Source organism: Cyprinus carpio, chromosome A8, assembly GCF_018340385.1.
Source record: "Cyprinus carpio isolate SPL01 chromosome A8, ASM1834038v1, whole genome shotgun sequence".
NCBI classification, from domain to species: Eukaryota; Metazoa; Chordata; class Actinopteri; order Cypriniformes; family Cyprinidae; genus Cyprinus; species Cyprinus carpio.
In genome coordinates, this window is record NC_056579.1 from 1,125,622 (window position 1) to 1,149,930 (window position 24,309).

Genomic DNA, 24,309 nt, shown 5'->3' on the forward strand with positions numbered 1-24,309 from the left:
TTCCACACTCTGCTTTTTTTACACGCAGTATACATTTAGATACATACTACGTGTAGTTTTGTCCTATTACAGTACGTCCTGTCCTAGAAGGAAATTAGTTAAATAAAATAAATGGGCAAACCTTGAAGAACATCCAGTTCTTAAAACTGGAATCACATAATTTTGTTGTTTTATTTTTATTTTTTTTGTATATTTTTTGACTTATTTTTCTAGTTGCTCATGAGTTATTGTAGAAGGATAAAAAAAATGCTTAAAAAAATGTATATATATATATAAAGAATATGTTCTATAACATCAGAGTGTTTTATAATATTAGAATGTTTTGTCTTGCACTTATTTTCACAATTTCTGCCAAATAAAAATTTGGGGATTTATTTTAGAGCGCTCGGCCATAGATAGAAAAAAATGGCGTTTTTAGATTTTAAAGAGCAGGTCAGATGGGTTTTTTTTGAAAAATCTCTCTTTGCAGTTTATAACGTAGCTATCTCTTAAATGAAAACATCTGCAAAGCTGTTAATCAAAAAAGTGCATGATAAATAGGATATTGTCTCTCAAAAGAGAGAGCTCGGTTCATGAATCGGCGTAACGAGTCGTATATTTTCGAACTCTTTTGCCTGTTACGGGTGTACGGTCACTGGGTACACATTTGCATAACCCCCGCCTGCCCGCTAAATACGAACAGAGTCTGATCTGCCCACAAACACTTTTGTATTAGTGCATTTTACATGCATGTTTTGAGGAAGACGCGGGGGGTCAAGGATACCACAGAAATACAATTCGAAGCCTTTTGTTGTCGTGCTTGTCATTTAATCAAGAACGGGTGGGGGCTTCTCTAATCTGGGCTTTTATCTTCGTTGGCTTCTAATTTCTTAATTTGGACTAACAAGCTCTCTGAACCATGACCCTGTAAGTAGTACGATTGATAAGTTTTAGGTGTACAATTCAAGTTTGAGTGCTTCAAATATAATTTCTTTTGTGCCAATATGTGATGTATACCTAGGTGCAGCTTTAGGTTTCCAGGTAAAGCACGATATTTGTCTGTTCTTCACACTGAAGTAGTTCTTAAAAATTTGCAGTGAACCTAAGAAATATGTCGATTATTGTAGACTGACGTTGTTCTAATTACTTTGTTTAATAATAAAGAATGTTGTGTAGCACACAGACTTTATAATAATTGTGAAAACTGCTGTTATTGTGCTGCACTGGCAGTTACAGGGTTAATGCGGGGAGAGATGACGTGATTTCGGCTGGTTGCTCCTGTGATACAACTGTTCTGCGTTCTGATTAAAAAGTTAAGACCAAGCCGTCTTTTGTCTGTCGTCGGTCTTCAAACATTACAGTAGATATATTTTGGTGTACAAACTGTATTGTTTAATCAGTTAGTCACGTTAGCACCTCGGCTAACGTATCCACCTAGTGTTCACAGTTTAGCAGCTAAACCTTTAGCTACGGGCACGATTCGGTTTGTGTTTTTATGTTTATGTCATTATAAGAACGGATTGACTATATTATTGTTTTATGTAAAGGTGCTTGTGTCAATGGTAGCGCGGGCTAAGGCTGGGCTCAAGGACTCCATCTCTGTGCCAACTCACCCACAGGTTGGCCAGCGGACCAATCACGAGCAGAGTAGGCTTGAGGAAGCGGAGGGGCTTGCTCCGACCTTGCTTGAACCGAATCATTCCTAATCATTGGCAAATGACTCTATATTAAATGTATATTCTGAGGGAAATTACCAATGTTTTATGACCTTAGATGCATTTAAACCTGCATTGTAGGGGGATCTCAATACAATATTGGGACACTTTAACATACCATCTGAACTGCTCTCTTAATAATTTCCGTACATTATCTAAAAATTACTTTTCAAATTGGGTTACACCACGAACAATTTGAAAACGCGATATAAATATAAGCTGAACTATATTATAATGATAAAATTGTAAACTATATTAACTGTATTAAAGTTGTGGTAATTTGCTCTTAAAGTTGGGTGGATTCTGATTGGCTGTCGATAATTGTTAGTCATCAGCTGCAAAAGCACTGATGAAAGTGATTTCCAAGGACATTGTTTCATCCGTGTTGTATTGTGATTAGTTGTGAACCTGCATTTGTCACGGAACTGTAGGAATTGCGTCCTCAACGAAAATCTTATTTTTTTCTCTTTCCGCTGATTTTACAGCTTGTTTTGCATATTTTAAATTCATTTAGGTCATTTTACAACCAGTCTTCTGGTAAGCAGCAGCACTAGTTCTCTGGTGATTGCTCTGTTAAAGGTGGAGATTTCAGAGCAGGTTTGCTTTGTGTTCGTTATCGCTGCATATTCGGCCCCAGGAGAATGCGTGATTGATCAACCAGGTTTGATTTTCAGGGATATTTGTGTTTGTTCTCTTGATGGCTCTGCAACACATGAGTCTCCGGTGCCTTTGAATGTTCAGGAAGGAAAAACAAAACACGCTGTCAGTCTGGAAGCTCCAGCGAACCACACCTGTGCGCGGTTGGGCTGTTTTAAACACAATGCGCTGAGCCTCGTGAGGTAGTGTGTGTGATGTTTCTCTCCGACGCATTTCAAATCGGACACAGGGGTCCTTATCAAAAGTCCGAACCCCAGCTCCATTAATAAGTTGCCGTAAATCAATCAGGGCTTCTTGCGCCACAGTGGAGGATCTCGTCCTGCCTTCTCCGGGAGACGTGCCTCAATCAGCAGAAAAAGCCCTGCTGAATACTCTATCTGCCGCACACGGCCGTCTCTCCTCCTCCAGGCGCCTGTCTGGATTCCTCTTTTAGAACAGATGCGCGACGGTTCAGGTTTACAGGTGAGATTCTGAACAAACTCAGCGATGCTTCTGTGGGTGTGTGTGTGTGTGGTGTGTGGGGTGTGTGTGTGTGTGTTGAGAACGTGACCGCTGGTTCTGAGTCATGTACTAGAAGTCAACTAACTCTATACCAATCCTAGGTTTGTCAGATTATGTGATAGCTTCACACCAACTGGCAATTTGATATTGATATAATATTTATATTTATATGGATTTGCTACTTATAAACCCACAACACACAAAAAAAACTCTAATTTTTAAAAACAGATACTTTTACTTTTTTTGTTAAAATGATCTATATATGGAATAAATGTATTATTGTCTATGAAAATGTCCACATGTACATTTATGATTAAAGTTTGAAAATCCTTCTGTTGACTCAGTATCGATTTTTAAAAATGTGATACATTTAAATTTTAAAATTCATGATTTAAAAGTTGCTAACTTTTTTTTAAACAAGATACTTTTAGATTTATATTATATATATTTTGTAATAAACATGTCAAAATTTAGATTGAGTGCTTTTAAAATCTTTTGTTGACTCTGCACGATTACCATTTTTAAAAAGTGATTTGAAATTTATATAATTATGAGTAGAATATGGATTATATTAATATTTATATTTATAAATCAAACACTGACAAAAACTCTTTTTCAAGCAAATCTTTTTGACGAATAACCGGAATGAACTCAATGAATCCGATCTGATTACTGAACTGAACTGCACTTAATTACTTGTCTTGAAAGAAGATGATTTGTGTATTACGTTGTATAATTTATTGGCACTTTTAAGTGTAATATTACAAACACATTGTCACTACCGTAGTGCTCCAACTCCCTCTTGCTCTCTGTGCCTTGAGTGGTGGATCCCGTGCCGGTGCTCTCCATGGTTGGGGTGCTGACGTTCACACGACCCTGCTCTCTATGACAGAGGGAGGAAAGAGTTAGGGTATGTGTCGGGAGACATTGCTCCCCATACTGCTCTCCTCCCCGGCTGAAGTAGACGCCTCTTCATGAGCTGCAGGTGCGGCCGCTCAGCCCGTGACGAGCTAGTGCCGGTGATTCCACTGTGTTGCCAGGGCGACGCTGACGAGCGCTCGGGACACACGTCACAGTGCGTTTACATGATGTTGAGAAGACGCGGTGTTCAAGGATACCACAGAAATACAATTCGAGCCTTTTGTTGTGTGCTTGTCATTTTATCAAGAACTGCTTCTCTAATCTGGGCTTTTATCTTCGTTGGCTTCTAATCTTCTTAATTTGGACTAAAAAAGCTCTCTGAACCACGACCTGTAAGTAGTACGATTGATACGTTAGGTGTACATTTTCAGTTGAGTGCTCAAAATATAATTCTTTTGTGCCAATATGTGATGTATACCTAGTGCAGCTTTAGGTTTCCAGGTAAAGCACGATATTACTGTCTCACTGAAGTAGTTCTAAAAATTCGCAGTGAACCTAAGAATATGTCGATTAATGTAGACTGACGTTGTTCTAATTACTTTGTTTAATAATAAAGAATGTAGTGTAGCACACAGACTTTATAATAATTGTGAAACTGCTGTTTATTGTGCTGCACTGGCAGAGTTACAGGGTTAATGCGGGAGAGATGAGTGATTTCGGCTGGTGCTCCTGTGATACAACTGTTCTGTGTTCTGATTAAAAGTTAAGACCAAGCGTCTTTTGTCTGTCGTTCTTCAAACATAACAGTAGATATATTTTGGTTTACAAACTGTATTGTTTAATCAGTTAGTCACGTTAGCACTCGGCTAACGTATCCACCTAGTGTTCACAGTTTAGCAGCTAAACTTTAGCTGTGGGCACGATTCGTTTTTGTATTTTATGTCATTATAAGAACGGATTGACTATATTATTGTTTTATGTAAAGGTGCTTTGTCAATGGTAGCGCTGGCTAACTGGCTCAAGGACTCATCTCCGTGCCAATCACAACAGGTTTGGCCAGCTGACCAATCAGAGCAGAGTAGGCTTGAGGAAGGGAGGGGCTTGCTCCGAACTTGCTTGAAACGAATCATTTCCTAATCATTGGCAAATGACTCTAATATTAAAATGTATATTCTGAGAAAATTACAATGGTTTTCTGACCTTAGATGCATTTAAACCTGATGTAGGGGACTCCAATACAATATTGGGACACTTTAAAATACCATCTGACCTGCTCTTTAATAATTTCCTTACATTATCTAAAAATTACTTTTCAAATTGGGCTACACCAAGAACAATTTGTAAAAGGATAAATATAATGCTAACTATATTATAATGATAAAATTGTAACTATATTAACTGTATTAAATGTTGTGTTCATTCTGCTCTTTAAAGTCTGGTGGATTCTGATTGGCTGTCGATAATTTTGTTAGTCATCAGCTGCAAAAAATGATGAAAGTGATTCCAAGGACATTGTTCATCTGTGTTGTTATTGTTATAGTTGTGAACATGCCTTTGTCACGGACTGTAGGAATTGCTTCCTCAAAGAAAATCTTATTTTTTTCTATTTCAGCTGATTTTAAAGCTTGTTTTGCATATTTTAAATAATTTTAGGTCATTTTAACTAGTCTTCTGGTAAGCATGCAGCACTAGTTCTCTGGTGATGCTCCTGTTAAAGGTGGAGATTCAGAGCAGGTTTGCGTTGTGTTCGTATCGCTGCATATCAGGCCCCAGAGATGCGTGATGATCACCAGGTTTGATTTTCAGGGATATTTGTATTCGTTCTCCTGTGGCTCTGCACACATGCGTCTCCGGTGCCTTTGAATTTCAGGAAGGATAAACAAAAACACGCTGTCAGTCTGGAGCGCCAGCGAACACAACCTGTGCGAGCGTGTGCTGTTTTAACAATGCGCTGAGCCTCGAGTGTGTGTGTATGTTTCTCTCCAGTAGCATCAAAGCGGACACAGGGGCCGTATCAAAGTCTTAACCCCGCTCCATTAATAATGTGCCGTAAATAAATCAGGGGCCTCTGAGCCAAGTGAGGATCTCGTCCTGCTTCTCTCGGGAGACGCTGCTCCAATCAGCAGAAAAGCCTGCTGAATAATATATCTGCCGCACACGGCCGTCTCTCCCTCCTCCAGGCGCATGTTCTGGATTCCTTCCTTTAACAGATGCTCGTACGGTTCAGAGTTACAGTGAGATTCTGACACAAACTCAGCGATGCTTCTGTGGTGTGTGTGTGTGTGTGTGAGAACGTGATCCCGCTGGTTCTGACGTCATGTACTAGAAGTCCAAATAAATCTATACACAATCCTAGGTTTGTCAGATCTGTGCCATTAGCCTTCACACCAACTTGGCATTTGATATTGATATAATATTTATATATTATATGTATTTGCTACTTATAAACACACACAGACACACACACACACACACACACACACACACACACACACACAAAATCAAATTTTTAAAAACACGATACTTTTACTTTTTTTGTTATAAATGATCTAATCTAATAATAAATGTATTATTGTTATATTAAATTGTCCAAATTTACATTTATGATTAAAGTTTGAAAATCTTCTGTTGACTCAGTATTCCGATTTTTAAAAATGTGATACATTTAAATTTAAATTCATGATTTAAAAGTGCTAACTTTTTTTTAAACAAGATACTTTTAAGATTTAATATTATATATATTTTTAAAAAATGTAAAATTTAAGATTGAAGTTTCTTTTAAAATCTTTTGTTGACTCTGCAATTAAATTTTTAAAAAGTGATTTAAAATTTATTATAATTATGCGTAGAATATATTTTTTTATATTAATATTTATATTTATAAATCAAACATGACAAAAACTCTTTGCAAGCAAATCTTTTTGACGAATCACCGGATGAACTCAGATCTGAATCAGATCTGTTACTGAATCTGAACCGCACTTAATTACTTTGTCTTGAAATAAGATGCTTTGTGTATTTAATGTTTGTATATTTATTGACACTTTTAATGTGTAATTATAAAACACATTGTCCTATGTTATGTCACTATATGAAATATCAGTAAAGCTTCACGAATTAGAAACAAGAAGTTCAAATGTGAGTGAATCAGATGTTGATTCAGTGATTCATTCATCGTGAATGATTCATTAAAAGAACTGACTCACAAGTCTACTCTGCTTGTTTCTGCACTCAATAGAAAGACGTGTTTTCTAGCTGCAGTGGCTCTTTAGATTCGATCGGTCCTTTTCTAGTTTTACAGTGTTTGTCAGACATGAATGTCTCTGTCAGACCGAAGCGATTGTGAGTATCTCTTTCTGAGAGTGACTGAGCTCTGATTTCCCTCTTGTGCAGCCGGATCTGAGGTCTAGTTAGTGTCGTATCATCTCTATAGAGTCTCTGCTTTACCCCAGCAGGGCTTCAAAGAGACGGCGATTCTTCCTGAGCGTTCGCCTCATTGCTCTCCTCCAGCGCAGAATGAAAACTGACCGTTTGCAGAGACGTGGCTTCAGTCAGATGATGTTCTGAAAGGCCTCCTGCTCGTCTGATTACGGAGGTGCTTCTCTTCACAGCTGGTGGCAGCGTTTGCCAGCCCCAAAACTCGCAGTCTCCTACCTGCCAAATCACACACAGTTTGGCAGAGCAGATATTTTCAGATCTCTATTCATACCAGACGATTATGATGATGGTGATGATGGCAATCATCTTGAAAGGCCTTCGATATTGAGCTTCACAGCGAGCAGTGCCTCAAAATCAAAGCCAGACCACAGAACTACAGAGTTCAGCGGAAGGACGGACGATTGCATTATGGTTTAGTGTCCTTGTGCAGAAATATGGTCTGTATTTACTCTGAAACGTACGTGTGTTTAAAGGCACTGGAGAGGTCAAACGCTGTCCATCCAGATGTGATTATCAGCAGACTGATGTACAGATGTGCAGCTGTCAGATTTAATGCAGATGCATCATAAGATATGACACTTTTGCATGTTCATCTTCACCATCATCGATATTATTGCTTGCAAAACAGAATCAAATTAAAATCTATTACTTTTATCCCAGTTCCATGTTGTTATTTTTACTAAGAAAAAACAAACTTTTTGTATATTGTTTTTTTTAAGTGATACTTTTAAGATTAAAGTTTGAAAATCTTCTATTCACTCAGCATGTATTTTTTTGACACTTTTACATTTAAGATTTAATTGAAGTTTGAGAATCTTCTGTAGCATTCAAACATGATACTTTTAAATTTATTTTATTATATAATTTCGTTATATGTGATCTAATAATGATTTTAATAATATATTTAATTTTTACCCTTCTTTTGAATCTGTATTTCAATTTTTTTTAAAGTGATCAAAGTGATAATATTTTGTTATAAATGACCTAATTATGATTATATTATATTTAATTTAGATTTTATATTTAAAATATTATATTGTATATTTAAAAATTTAGATTGAAGTTTGAAAATCTTCTGTTGACTCAGTATTCCAGTTTTTATAAAAATGTGATACTTTTGAATTTAAATTGAAGATTAAAGTTTGAAAATTTTCTGTCATCTCAACGTTCCAAGTTTTGAAAAATTGATACTTTTAAATTTAATGTTAAAGTTTAAAATTCTTCCACTGACTCGTCATTCAAATTTTTAAAAATGTGTTGCTTACACATTTATTTTATTTTGTAATAAATTATCTAATAATTATTTTATTATTAGATTTAATTTTAAATCTTTACATTTATGATTAAAGTTTGAAAATCTTCTCTCTCAACATTTCAGTTTTTAAAAACATGATACTTTTAAATGTAAGATTAATTATATGTGTGTGTGTGTGTGTGTGTGTGTGTGTTTCTCTCTATTGGATACACTGTAAAAAATATTTTCAAAGTACTAAATAAAACAAAGACTACTGGAGTATGTTTAACATGAAAATGCTCAAATTCAGGGATGATTTCAATTGCCTTCGTAACCGTTTGCTAAATTTACTAGTAATTTAGTTTTCTCCCAGAATATGAGCATGTTTTTCTCAGCTGCGGTTTCAGCCATTCACTTGCGGCATTATTTGTGTTTTAGAGGGTCGGCCGTTTGTGTGCCTGAGTCTTTTGAAGCGTCATGGTTTTCCACAGACATGTCAGCATTCATTGACCCGTTCCTCAATGTATATCGCAGCTGCGCCATCCTTTCACGGCGCTCTGACAGTAAAGACGTGGCCGCCGCTAAATCTTTCCCTTTCTGCTCATGTTTTGACCCTTGTTCTTTGTGTCTCACTTTTGAAAGTGCTGTGGCACCGTCGGGCCGGCCGTAGCACGTCACATTCCCATTTGGTGAGTGCGAACGATCCCCCAGCCGCCCTCCTGCCCATAAAAGCCCTTCTCATGGCATGAATTAGAGCGTCTAGACGTGAACCTGGCTCTCCTCCAGGCCCTCGAGCCCCCGATCTGCTCATGAGAAAGCCTGATGTTGGACGTCCATTGCAGAAGTGTTTCAATGAGACCTGTGGGAGTTTGTTTCATGAGTTCATTAGATCTGCAGAGGCTTTTTTGATATCATTTCTAAAATAGGATATTAAATGGGAAAATGTCTGCTGTGTGTGGAGAAATTTAAGCATTCTGCTTTTGATCTTGATTCCTTTAACACTAGAGTCATTAGTCTGATTCAGATTGTCTAAGACTGTTTGTGAGTCTTTTTGACTGATTAATTTCAATGAATCATTTGTTCATGAGTCAGACTCCACTGTTCACACTGTAGTTATCAGACTGATTCAAATTATGAGTTTGAGACTGTTTGTGAGTCTTTTTGACTGATTCATTGCAATGAATTGGTTAGAGAGTCATTTGTTCATTCAAATTTTTAATTTGAGACTGTTTGTGAGTCTTTTTGACTGATTCATTACAATGAATCAGTTACAGAATCATTTGTTCACGAGTCAGACTCCACTGTTCACACTGTAGTCATAAGACTGATTCAAAGTGTGTGTTTGAGACTGTTTGTGAGTCTTTTTGAGTGATACATTACAATGAATCAGTTAAAGAGTCATTTGTTCATGAATCAAACTTCACTGTTCACACTGTAGTCATGAGACCGATTCAAATTATGAGTTTGAGACTGTTTGTGAATCTTTTTGACTGATTCATTACAAGGAATCGGTTGGAGAGACATTTGTTCATTCAAATTTTGAATTTGAGACTCTTTGTGAGTCTTTTTGACTGATTCATTACAATGAATCAGTTAAAGAGTCATTTGTTAATGAGTCAAACTTCACTGTTCACACTGTAGTCATCAGACCGATTCAAATTATGAGTTTGAGACTCTTTGTGAGTCTTTTTGACTGATTCATTACAGTGAATCAGTTAGAGAGTCATCTATTCATGATTCAGACTCCACTGTTCACACTGTAGTCATCAGACCGATTCAAATTGTGAGTTTGAGACGGTTTGTGAGTCTTTCTTGAGCTTCTTGAAATGAGATTGAATCCTGGGTGTCTCAGTAAGTGTTTTAATGTGGCAGTGTGGACGTGATCGCAGCCGTAATGAGCTCCGTCCTTGTCTTCGCTCACTTTAAATACCGTTATCCTCCCTAATTGGGGAGCAATTGCTGTTGAGCAATGAGACGAAAGCACTGGGGCCAAAAGTTGTTCAAGCGCTAATAACCTGCAGCCGCTGCTATTAAAGAGAACCGAGATCCTTCCTCAGACTGATGAGATCAGCTCACTTTAATCATAATGACCACAGAGTAATTAGTAAATGACCGTTCACACTCTCATTAGGATCAGGCTTATGCTGGCAGACTGTTAGAATGCTGTGTGAAAAGAGTTTAAACTCGACATTTCAGCTCATATGATTGTTTGTCTTTGATAAATAATGTTTTTTTTTTTAATTTATTCCCTTTAAATTATAAAGATACATTAATACATTATTTTTTTTTCATTCTTGAACATTTTATTAATATATAATTTTTTCATCATTTCTCAAGTCACATGTATTTTATTATATTTCTTTTAAAACATTTAGAAAGTATTTTTTTTTTAAGCTGTAAGCTGTTTTTCAATCATGTTAATAATATATTGGTTTGTCTTCTGATAAATAATGTTGAGTTTACATTAGTTATTCCTTTTAAAGTATAAATATACAAAGATCATGCAAATGCAATATGAAGTATCAAACTTTATAAGTAATTTAGCACATTATCCAACAGTATTTGGATATTATTTAGGGCTCATTTGGAAATATTTCAATACTATTTTTTTAAACTTTTTTTTAAAACAAGATTATTTTATTTTATTTTATTTTATTTTATTTTATTTTATTTTATTTTATTTTATTATTTTATTTTATTTTATTTCAGTGTATATTTTGGCCTTAGCATAATTTCTCAAGGCATACATGCATTTTGTTTATACTTCTTTTAAAACAATTAGGAAGTAGCATTTAATGCTGATCAAAGCAGATTCATCATCATTTTTATGATATAATGCATGACTCCCAATGAATAATTGAAGAATAATTCAATGGGATTATTATAGATGTCTTCTGCTGGTGGTCACTTCAGTCAATACAGCTGTGACCGATTGAGGTTTGTGATCGGATCGGATCTGTGCAAACACAGAAAAGTGCCGTTCTGCATTTGCTTCAAGCTGTTTTATCAATCCATCGTGCATGTATGAGCAGATACGTGTCTCACGAGACCAACACATCCACGCTCAGATCTTCAGGATCCTGGATTTACGGTGAAAGGTGTGTCTGCGGCTCAGATTTGGGGCCGGTCCTGAAGCGTCTGGCAGGAGTTCATTCATTTCTGAGGCTTTTTTCACTCAGTTTTGGGGGGAATTGAATTTTGAAGCCTGTAATAATTCATGAAGGTGGATAGTGGAGAACAATCAGACACACAAAAGTCTCTCACACTGCAGTGAAATTATGCGTTTTAATTGACATGATTTCCTCTCGTTTAAATCACTGTTTACTTTATTTTTAGTGTATGCTACACAAACTGATGCATCATTCAGTCAGTTTTCCTCATTTTGTCTCCAAATCACTGATTAGCAGAAGCCAGAGATGCACATTTTATGTTTTCAGAAATTTTGCAGTGAATTTTGAGTATATATTGTGTATTATTGATGGAAAAAGCAGTGATTAATTACAGATGTGGGCATAGAAAAAAATAAGCCCCCTTTAAAATAATCACACTTTGTTGCTTTGCAGCCAGAAATGAAGATGGACACAGTTTTTGTTTTATGTAGCTGTATTTAATCAGTGCAACTTACAACATCCAAGTGAAAGATAAAACACCTACGTTTAAAAACTATATTTTAAAAGTTTAACAAAAATAAAATTTTAAGGGCCCTATTTTTTTCTCATTCTGTTTTATTTTTGTCAAATTCTGTGGAGTCTATTTTAATGGTTTAATTAAATTTGAATAAAGCAACCTGTAATTAACTGATTTTATATAAAAAAGTTTATATAGTATATATATAGTATTAAATATGTATATGTGTATATACAGTATATGTGTATATATATTTATATTAAAATTAAAACATGGAAGAAAAATTGAGATTTTTTTTTTTTTAAATATGTTTTAATAGAATTTTATTAGTAGTAGTACTATCATTACATTAAGTAATATCATTGTTAATATGTTGTGTTTTATTGTGTTGGAGTGTCGGGGTGTTTTTGTTAGTTTCAGCTAGGGCTGGATGATATGGACAAAATTTATATCACAATATATTTCTTAATTTCGGGCGATACGATATAATTCTGATGTCCGTTTGAACACTATTTATCTGAAATAGAAATCTTTTGTAACATTGTAAATGCCTTTATCATCACTTTTGATCAATTTAAAGCATGCTTGCTAAATAAAGGTTTTAATTTCTATAATTTCTTTCCTAAAAAATAAAAAATAATAAAAATGATACTGACTCCAAGCTTTTGAATGGAATAGTGTTACAAATGCTTTTTATTTCAGATAAATGCTGATCTTTGGATCTTTCTTTTCATCAAAAAAATACTCAACTGTTTTAAATATTGATAATCAGCAAATCATCATATAAGAATGATTTCTGAAGATCATGTGACACTGAAGCCTGGAGTAATGATGCTGAAAATACAGCTGCACATCACAGAAATACATTACAGTTTAACAGAGATTCACACAGAAAACAGCTGTTATAAATAGTAAAATGTTTTCAACATTTTTTACTGTTTTTGCTGTATTTTGGATCAAATAAATGCAGTCTTGGTGAGCGGAAGATCATTCTTTAAAAAAAACATTAAAAATCTTACTGTTCAAAAACTTTTGACTGCTAGTGTAGGCTGATTATTCTTATAGACTGAAACAGATGTGCTTCAGTCAGAAAAAAAAGGGGGTATGAAAAGTGCTCCGAGTCGCTGCAGAAAACAAAAAAAATGACCAACAACAAAAACTGGAAATGGGCTTATTATTAAAAATGCAAATTCATTGCCTGCCAGCAGGAGGCGCTCTGAGAGTGATAACTAGCGGTTACCCTGGTAACGGCTGTAAACAAAGAACGCTAATTTATCAGATAAAATAAAAATGCCATCGAAACATTTCTGAAGACAGTCGGTTCCCTTCAGAGATACATTCATATAAAACAAAGACTGATGCTGCGCGGGGTTTTCACTCTGAATGTGGGTCGTCTGTCGTGTCCCGTGGAGGCGAGGAGCTCACCTGGCCCTCAGCGCACCTGCGGGGTCAATCATTAAGGGTTGTCAGACGCCCCGTGCGCTGCGGGTCAGAGGGGCTCCATCACCCCGGCACTCTGCATAATCACACTGAATATATCTGATTTTGGAGTAGTGTTGTGCTGGTTCACATACATTTTGCATTTATTCAAGGACTATTTCAGGCAGAAGTGAAAGCTGGCCCTCATGGTGTTGTTCCAAACCTGTGACATTTTGTGCTTCACTGGAGATGTAATGTCCGAGCATCTGTTTCGACATCAAGACGCTGATTTATACTGTCAAGCTGCAAAAAATGATCATGAAAGTCATATGATCTCTTTGTGTGAGGAACAGAATAAAATATAATTTTCAGACTTGGATCAGCAGTGACGTCACACCTGACATGAAGTGGATAAAGCTGCCGTTCTTGAGTTAAAATCAGTATGAATCACCCTCTACTAAAAGATTCGAAAAGACATGAGGGTGAATAAATGATGACACAACTTTCGGTTTTGTATGAAATCAGTGTTATTTTTCTCCTCAAATTATATTTATTCAAGTTTCTCTGTTTTCTATTTTTAATTTGTCTGGATTCTGTGTTAATGGGTTATTTGTTAATCATCAAAAAGCATGTCTAATCAGCTGATTTTATTAAACTTTTACAGTTCAGTCAGTCTTTTAAAATGTAATCAAAAAAAAGTTTTTAATGTGTATATATATATATATATATATATATATATATATATATATATATATATATATATATATTTAATATATAATAATATATAAAATATTAATACAAAGTAATTTTATAGCAGATTTTATATTTATAAAATTATATATATATATATATATAGAGAGAGAGAGAGAGAAAAGTATTTATAATTTTTTTTATATAATAATATAAAACTTATTTATATTATTTTATATTTATAAAATTATATATATATAGATATATATATATATATATATATATATAATATATATATATATATATATATATATAAATACATTTTTTAGAAAATGTAAAATATAAATAAATTTTATATTTATAAAATTATATATGTGTGTGTGTGAATAATATATTTTGTATATATTACTATTAAAAAAACTTCATTTGATAAAAAATAAAAATGCAATCTTATATTGCAAAGGAGTTGTTATATTTTCATTTGGTTTCATTTTTGATTATATGCAAATCTCATTTGCATGTAGTGTTTTTATTTTAAATATTAATATCTTTTCATAATTTGACATAACATTCCACATTTATAGAGTGAATTCCCTTTTTAGAACTAAATTACTCGATTCTGGCATTGTTGTTTTTTATTGTTGTATTGCAGATATTCTAGTGTCCTGTTTTTGGGTGAACTGGCCCTTTAAGTGCCACAAATGTTCGCAAAATGTGAAACTGGAGCATGAAAAATGGCACAAATGAAGCCAAACCCATGTGATTTTTCTCAGTCCAGTCTGCAGTGTTTTTCATGTGTGCAGTGACGGTGTGTGTGACATTTCTCTGAGTGTGTGTGTGTGTTTCTGTGTTTAATCGGCTCTGGATTAGAGTGTGTGTTTCGAGAGAAAGCCGAGCTCTCTCTCTCTGTGTGTGTGTGTGTTTAAATTAAAGCAGCATGCATTCTCTCCAGCTGTTGAATCAACAGCACAGGAAATTGAAAACACGGCCGTACGCTTCAGCGCTCAGAGCAGATCAAACGGACAGTTTTCACTTCCGCCTCGACCACATCACAAGTGTCTGCAGCTTAAGTCTCAACAGCAATATATTCGAGGCCGTGGACAGAGCACGGTTCATCCTTAAACGCTCCTCACGGGTTCACCTCTGTAATCCACAGTAATTGAAAACGTAATAAGTGCAGAGATACGTGCATTGCTTCTCTGTGACCGTTTGACTTCATGTGATTCATGTTTTGAATAGATGGGATTCAATATCTGTGTCGTTTCCACTCGGTTTAATACCTGAACCCACACAACTCTGAATACAACCTATCACATGCAGTGTTGAGAAACTCAAATAATAAATGTGCTAGTCTTTTGTGAAAATGATGCCCTGTGGTGTTTTCATCATTTTTATATTATTTAGAATGAATGTAGCTTTTATAAACTCGTATCAAGTGAGATTTAAGTGTGGATTATTTGTACTTTTATAAGTTAATTTATCACTGGACCATTTAAATATTAAATTAAACTAAACATTACAATTAAATTAAGTGTATATTACATTAAAATATAAATTAAATTAAGTGTAAATAAATTATAATAAAAATTGGAAATGCAATTAAAAGTACGTTTAAAATAAAAAAAAATAATTAAATGAAATAAATTAATTATATATATTTTACATTAAAATGTACATTAAATTGAGTAAATATATTTGAAAACAAAATAAGTGTGCATGAACTTAAATGTAAATGTAAGTGCAAATAAATAGTCAATTTAAAATATTTTTAATTAAATTAAAAATTGTATAAAATTAAAACTAAATAAAAATAATATAATTAAGTAAAATTAAAAATAAGATAAAAATTAAAATGAGATATTAAACAAAAAAATGTACAAAAATGTAATATTAAAAAAAAATAAAAAAAAAAAAAAAAAAATAAAAAAAAATACAAAATATAAAATAAAATTAATTAAAGAAGTGATTTTCCTTTGTAAAACGAAGTGGTGTTGTGTATTTCGATGAGTTAAAAACACGTGTTTAAGAGCAGAGCGGCTTTTGTAATTGATCTGCTGCTTTCTGAAAGAATGATCCGTGAGACGTTTATCGATTATGAAGGAAATTCTGGTTTGCTCGTGAGAACTGAATCAGATTGTCATCTTGTCAGATCAGACGGATGAACGTTTCAGAGGAAGAGTGACACAAGCTAACGTATTTCTGTCATTTCTAATGATGTTTTGACGAGTGACTGACCTTTCCATCACGGATCAGACGTCTGTCCGGTCCATCGTCACACTGAGCTGCTTTCACACGCTTCTAATGGCAGGAAGTCTTGTGTCAACTCTTGTCTTTGTCTTACTGAAGTCTTTCAAGGGCACAAACTAGAGAGCTGCACTGGGAGCAGGAGCGAGTTTGTGCCTGACAACAATAATGCCGTTTTTGAAAGAAGTCTCTGTAAAATGTAATTTATTTCTGTGATGAAAAACTGAATTTTTAGCACTTATCAGCAAAACAGAAGCTTTGAGGCTTCTGCGTGTTTCTGTCAAAATAAATGTCTGATGGTTTAATTTTTGAAAATTAAGACAGCCTCAATATTGCTGTTGTAATTTTTAGAGTTGTAATGTAAAATTAAATTATTATTTTCTTTTTTTTATTTATTTTATTGTAAAATATTATAAAAATATTTTTTGCTTTTATTTTTTTTTTATAATTATAATTATAAAATGTTTAAGACAACCATAAATATTAGTATTGTAGTTTTACATTTGTAATTTAAAATAGGATTGTTTTTCTTATTTCTTATTTTTTTTATTTTACAGTGAAATATTGCAGTATCTTTTTTTTTTTATAAGCTCAATTTAAGTGAGAAGTAAGTGTGAATTATTTGTACTTTTCTAAATTCATTTATCATCCTGCAGGACCATTAAAAAAAATTAAATTAAATTAAAATGGATCTATATATTCACAGTTATTAATTGTAAATAAATAAATTAATTAATTAAAATTAATTAAACTAAATTAAATTAATTTATTTTCTCTATTTATTTATAATTAAATTTTTAAAATAAACTAAATTAAATCATTTAATGTCAGGATTGCTTGAACTGAGTCTGAAATGTTTAAAAACAGTTAAATTACATAAAATAAAAAATAAAATTAGATAATAAATATTTTTATATCGTAAATAATTCCACCCAAAATGATTCTGTCCTAATTTCTCACCCTCATTTTGCTCTAAACTTGTGTAAATTTAATTTCTTACGTCTTCTAGATTTAAATGAATAATTTTTATGGAAAAATAAATAAATGAATAAATAATAATAATCATATTTTTTTTAATTAAATGTGTGTTTTATGCCCTCATTTGATTACCACCGTTTTATTAATAAATTTGTATTAAATTATTAATCCACAAAAAATTAAAACAGAGCACACTGAACTTCTGAAAATAAAAAAATACAAATTTCATAGTGCACTATTATTATAAAAAATGTTATGAAATTATTAAATGGTTTTATGAATTCAGTCGATTGGACATGCCTTTGATTATTAAAATGTAATGAAACCATTAAAACAGATACAGAAATAATAAAATGGGAAAAAAGTGAATTTGTGAAAAATAAAACAGAATAAAAAAATAAATAATGAACTGATTTCATAGGACTAAAAAATGTTTTGTGAAATTTTAAATAAATTATTGATAAATTATATAAGTTTTATGATATCAATGAATTAGGCATGCTTTTTGATTATTCAAATTTAATTTAACCATTAAAAAAAAGAAGAATTTGTGAAATTAAACTGATTTTGATTGAGCCCTAAAGAGTTCAGCTCTTTGTGTTTGTAGTGAGTAAACCGTTCACAATTACACGCCTGATTAAAATGCTCAGCGGTCGACTCTGTTTTAATGCCTAATGTTTATTCAAACACTTTTATTCTGATTTGATAAATATATATCTATATATTTTTTTTGGAAATAACTCTCCATAATCAGAGTATGTTGAAGGTCAGTGACTCGGCGCTGTGTTGGAGAGACGAACGCTCTGAATGCTGAGTGTGTTAATTAGCGCTGTGCTGTTAATTGATAAACGTTCCCCATGGGAGTGTGTGTGTTTGCGCTCGGTGGGTGACACGCGTGATGCTGACGGGAGAGACACACTGCAGACTAATGAGACGCTCGCGCACACTTCACACTGACCTCTGTTTACACACACACGCACACACTCTCACTCTCCCTCTCTCTCTCTCATATACACACACACACACACACACACACACACACACACACACACTCTCATCTCCTGCCTCTCTCTCTCATATACACCACACACACACACCACACACACACAACACACACACACACACAGACACACACACACACACTCTCACTCTCCCTCTCTCTCTCATATACACACACACACACTCTCACTCTCTCTCTCACACACACACACACACACACACACACACACACACACACACACACACATACTCTCCTCTCTCTCTCTCTCCTCTCTCACACACACACACACACACATAAACTCTCTCTCTCTCCCCCCCCCCCCCCCACTAATCCAAATAAAACACACACACACACACTCTTAACATCTCTCTCTCACACACACACACACACACTTTCTCTCTCTCACACACACATCTCTCTCTCTCTCTCTCACTCTCTCTCTCTCACACACACACACACACACAAACACACACTCTCACTCTCCCTCACTCTCTCTCATATTCACACACACAAACACTCTCACTCTCTCTCTCACACACACACACATGAGATTGTGTTTCTAGCAGAACTCTGACTAGAAAACAAAGTAGAAAACCATGTTCCATGACGATATCATTATCAACTAAAACCTTTGATAATGATTAGAAATAAAATAAAATATATAATAAAATAAAATAAAATAGAAATAAAATAAAATATTTTTAAATAATTACAATTAAAATGTATTCTTATGTTTCTATTTTATTTATTTAAATTTATATATGTGTGGTGTTATATATATATATATATATATATATATATATAAATAATGAAAATAGAAACATAAGAATGTATCATATATATATATATATATAGTTTTACTTTTATATTATATAGTTATTAATATATGTATAGTTTAATATATACTTTTTTCTTTTTTTTTTTCTTTTTTAAGTTTTTTATACTTAATTATTATTTCGTTTTTTTTTTTAAGCGATGTTGTTTACCCCTCCCTCAGTTTTTTGCACAGGCAGGACAACAAACAAAATATATTTGTTTAAAGTTATGTATTTTTTAGTAATTGCTTCATTTTATTAAAAATTAATATAAATTTTTATTATTTAATTGATATTAGTTTTTTCATCAACCCCATGAATGTTGCTACATTTTGTATTTTCCATTTTCTATTTCATGATGATGTTCATTAACAATTGTGCCCCTATTACGTAAACAGATAAAAGGAGGTATGTAGAGAAGGAGGTGAAACGCTCAGAAGTGTCCGTCTTTGTTCACGCAGGTCTGTTTTAGGAAGCGTGTGACTCTATCTGAGGCTCTGCATGCAGCATATGGACTAGTTGTGCTCTTTTCAGGTCATATAGGTTCCCCTGTGATTCCCCATCAGTCTGGTAAATGACACTCTAAACACCTGAATCTCACACAATTAGCCAGATTGATGAGCGTCCGCCCGCTGACCCGCGTACATCTCATTGATAAGCTCTGCTCTCACGCACCCCTCTTTTATTCCCACCTCCCATAATGCCTTTCTGCGTGGCGGGTGGCGACAAGAAGTGCATCTGAAAACGGATGATCAGCGCTTTTGATGCCCTGCTGTGGACGCTTTAGAGACCCATATTTGCAGCAGTAAATTGGCTGTTAGAACGGCTTCTTGTTTCGAGCCCAAATAAAGTAATGAGGATGAATGGGTGGAGTGCTTCTGGAATCAGGAAGAAGCATCGTCAGAGGAGCTGTTTGTGAACCGATCGTTCTGTCGCTCGATGTCTCTCGCTCATAGCACTGCATGTGCAATATTCAGATTCGTTGTTCTGAGTCTGTCTTAATAAGGTTTTAAGTCCATCTGCTTTTTTCTGACATGTTTTCTCCCTCCTCTAGCTTTTTATTTCTCTTCTTTTGTGAATCTTGCTGCTGTAGCGTGTTCTTTGTTCTGAGTGTTGAGAATCGCACAACACCTGCCACGAAACGTCACCACGAAAAAACAAAATAAAAAAATAATAAAAAATAAAAAGAATAAAGAAAATGAAACCATTGATCATTTGCATTGATTGCAATTTTGCATAATTTTAGTGATTATAAAATACTTAGTGATTAAAAATACATTTCCCTCCCTGCAAAAACTAAAACAACCATTATTAATGTAATGCATCAGTGATCAGCGAAAATTATTATTTTATTTTTATTATTTTATAAATAATTGCATTGGCAAAATATTTATACATGCATAATTATGCTAATTTCAATGAATCATAATGAAAATTAAATGAAAATAATAAGGTTCATTAGTTAACTACTTCAGTTAGTCTTCTACAGCATTTATTAATCTTAATGTTAATTTTTAACATTTACTTATGCATTATTAAAATCAAAAGTTGTGCTTGTTAACATTAGTTAATGCACTGTGAATTAATATGAGCTAACAATGAACGACTGTGTTTTTTTCATTTTACTAACATTGTTCAATACTTTAACATATTGTTAATTATCTACACAATTTAACCACATACAAAATTGAAACCAAAATTAAATATTTACCATAATTCCTTATTTCTGAATATCTTTTGCATTCTGAAGAGCTTCATAAATCTCACCAAACCTGTCAAGAAATGTCAGCCCAAAATTAAATGCAAAAGAAAATTAGGCCAATATTTAGTTGATAATTTAGTTTTTGCACGCAACGTAGTGTTTATTAATGTGTGCATTAACAAAACAGAATGAAACATTGTTATAATGTAACGCTTCCCACAGTAATCCTTGTGCTTTGTTACTTTTGATATGAAACAATGTTTCAGTTTCAAATTCTGTCAGTTTTGCAACGAAGTTCAGTCAATAATGTGTGCTGACAGATGGCTGATTTTTTGACTTGTTGTGCACAGTTTTTGTGACAAAACACATTTCCATCCAAGATCATTCATGTAATGCATCAGTAAAATTTTGTTTATTTTATTATTGTTTTTTAAATTTATTGGCGAAATATGTATGCGCCAGGTATAAAAGAAATGTCACTCAGAATCAAAAGACATCAGAAATTATCTGTTGCATAAAGAAAATGAAGCCAGTGCATAGGTTTATTGATAATGCATTTTTTTTGCATTATTTTCACGACATTTCCCTCTAGTTCTCATTTACAGTAATATAAAAAAGCTCATCACGTGTCATAAAAATGATGTACCACTGCAAATATTCTTAGTAATTCAATTGAATTGCATGCTTGAGAATAAAATAGAATGGAATCGTGAATTGGTCTCAACATGCAGCCCCAGTCCTGAGTGTCTGAGCAGATTCCCGTCCCATCGGTCCAGATGGATGAATGTCCTGCAGGGGTCACTGAGAGACAGCAGGAGAAGCTTCTAGAAGCTCCACATTCCCCTGATATCTGTGAGAGAGTCGTAGGATGGATGAGCCGCTGGTGTAATTCCTCAGCCGCGCTCCTCCATCTCACTCACGCTCGCCCAGATGACCTTTAAGATACAGGTAGCAAAAGCCACATGATATACGGCTGAAATACCAGTCTGTTTTTCAGAGAAAGTGTGCCAGAATCCTCGTTTTTAAGCACTAAGGACAGTGTGACGGGTGGCGCTTGACCTCTGACCCGGGACGGGTGACGGAGAGGGCGTCCCGCTGAGATCACGCTTCTCTTATTGAGTTTGTTCAGCCATTAGTCGCATCAACTCTGTTTGATCAGCACAGATTTGATTTGTTTCCTTATCGCCGGGAGAATTTGATTAAATGCATCTTTCTTTTGCCTGAGGTCAAATGTCAGAGGTCAAAGTGAGGAGATTTCCCTAAGCTGTTACATTTATTTAATGATTCAGTGTGATGTGATATTTTATGAATATTTATCCTATATATAATGTGCTAAATATATATTTTAATATTGCAATTATAATAAAAATATTAGAATTTCAGTCCATTAAAGTCCAAAAGTTGTTGTATTGTTTTAATTATTCAGTGCAATAATATAATATAAAATATTATATTATATTATAATAAAATTACACATATACAATATTATAATTGCAATATTATAGAAATTATAATATTGCAGTTTGAATATAAACTTGAATATAAATATTGCATTTTTTAAAGTCTATGAAAGTCCAAAGGATGCCAGTTTAATTATTCAGTGCTATATTAAAAAAGGTTTATCACATAACATACCATAACATAACATAACATAACATAAACTTAACATAAAACACAACAACATAACACAACATATAACATTAAACATAACATAACATAACAAAACACAACATATAACATATATAACACACATAACATAACACAACACAGCACACAACATAACAGAATATAACTCAACATAACACATAACACAACACATAACATAGCATATATAACACAACACATCACATAACATATAACATAACATATGACATATATCACATAACACATAACATCACATAACATATAACATAACATAACATCACATAACATATTACATCACATAATATATAACATGTAACATAATATAAAATAACACAACACAACATAACATATAACATCACATAACATAACGTCACATAACATATAACATCACATAACACATAACACATAACATCACATAACATATAACATAACATATAACATACATATAACAGCACATAACATAAACATCGTATAACATATAACTATACATCCATAACATCACATAACATATAACATAACATAACATCACATAACACATAACATCACATAACATATAACATAACGTATAACATCACATAACATATAACATCACATAACACATAACATCACATAACATCACATAACATAACATATAACATCACATAACACATAACATCACATAACATATAACATCACATAACACATAACATCACATAACATATAATGTATAACATCACATAACACATAACATATAACATAACATAACATCACATAACACATAACATCACATAACATATAACATAACGTATAACATCACATAACATATATAATCACAATAACATATAACATAAGACACATAACATCACATAACATATACACATCACATAATAACATCACATAACATATATAATGTAACATAACATATAACATCACATAAACACATAACATCACATAAACATATCACATCACATAACACATATACATCACATAACATATAACATAACGTATAACATCACATAACATATAACATAACATCACATAACATATAACATCACATAACATATAACATCATATAACATCACATAACACATAACATCACATAACATCACATAACATATAACATCACATAACATGACATATAGCATAACATAACATAATAAACACACATAACGTGGTAACATCACATAACTCACATAACATATAACATCACATAACATCATATAACATCACAAACATGACATATAAACATTGCAATTTTTTAATATTAACATTATATCTTAAGTCCTATAATATTGAGTATTTTTATTGTGTAATTCATGTTCATTCTTCTTGTTCACAGTGCATGTTATTGTGTCTCTCCTCTGAAGTGATTTTTAATTTTTGTTGATGTAATTAAGGCTGCACCTCATGGAAAGATAACGCTAAATATTGATATCACAATGAATGTTTCACGTTTATTCAAACTCCAATGAATCAAATGATATTAAATGTTTTTGTGAGTGTTTCTGCCATGCATAGGTTTGTTTTTTGACATTCCATATACTGTATATATATATATGTGTGTGTGTGTGTGTGTGTGTGTGTGTGTGTGTGTGTGTGACCCTGGACCACAAAACTATCAATTTTTCGAAATTGAGATGTATACATCATATTAAAGTTGAATAAATAATCTCTCCATTGATGTAATGGTTTGTTAGGAGGACAAATATTTTTCTGAGATACAACTATTTGGAAAATCTGGAATCTGAGTGTGCAAAAAAAAATATATCTAAATATTGAGAAAATCACCTTTAAAGTTGTTCAAATGAAGTTCTTAAGAATGCATA

At 33.3% G+C, this 24,309-nt stretch overlaps 1 protein-coding gene across 1 annotated transcript in view; it reads left to right on the forward strand.

The window, feature by feature from the left end:
• LOC109054210 (F-box/LRR-repeat protein 17-like) overlaps positions 1-24,309 on the forward strand; it is a 559,415-nt gene that overhangs the window by 49,262 nt on the left and 485,844 nt on the right. The window lies entirely within an intron of this gene.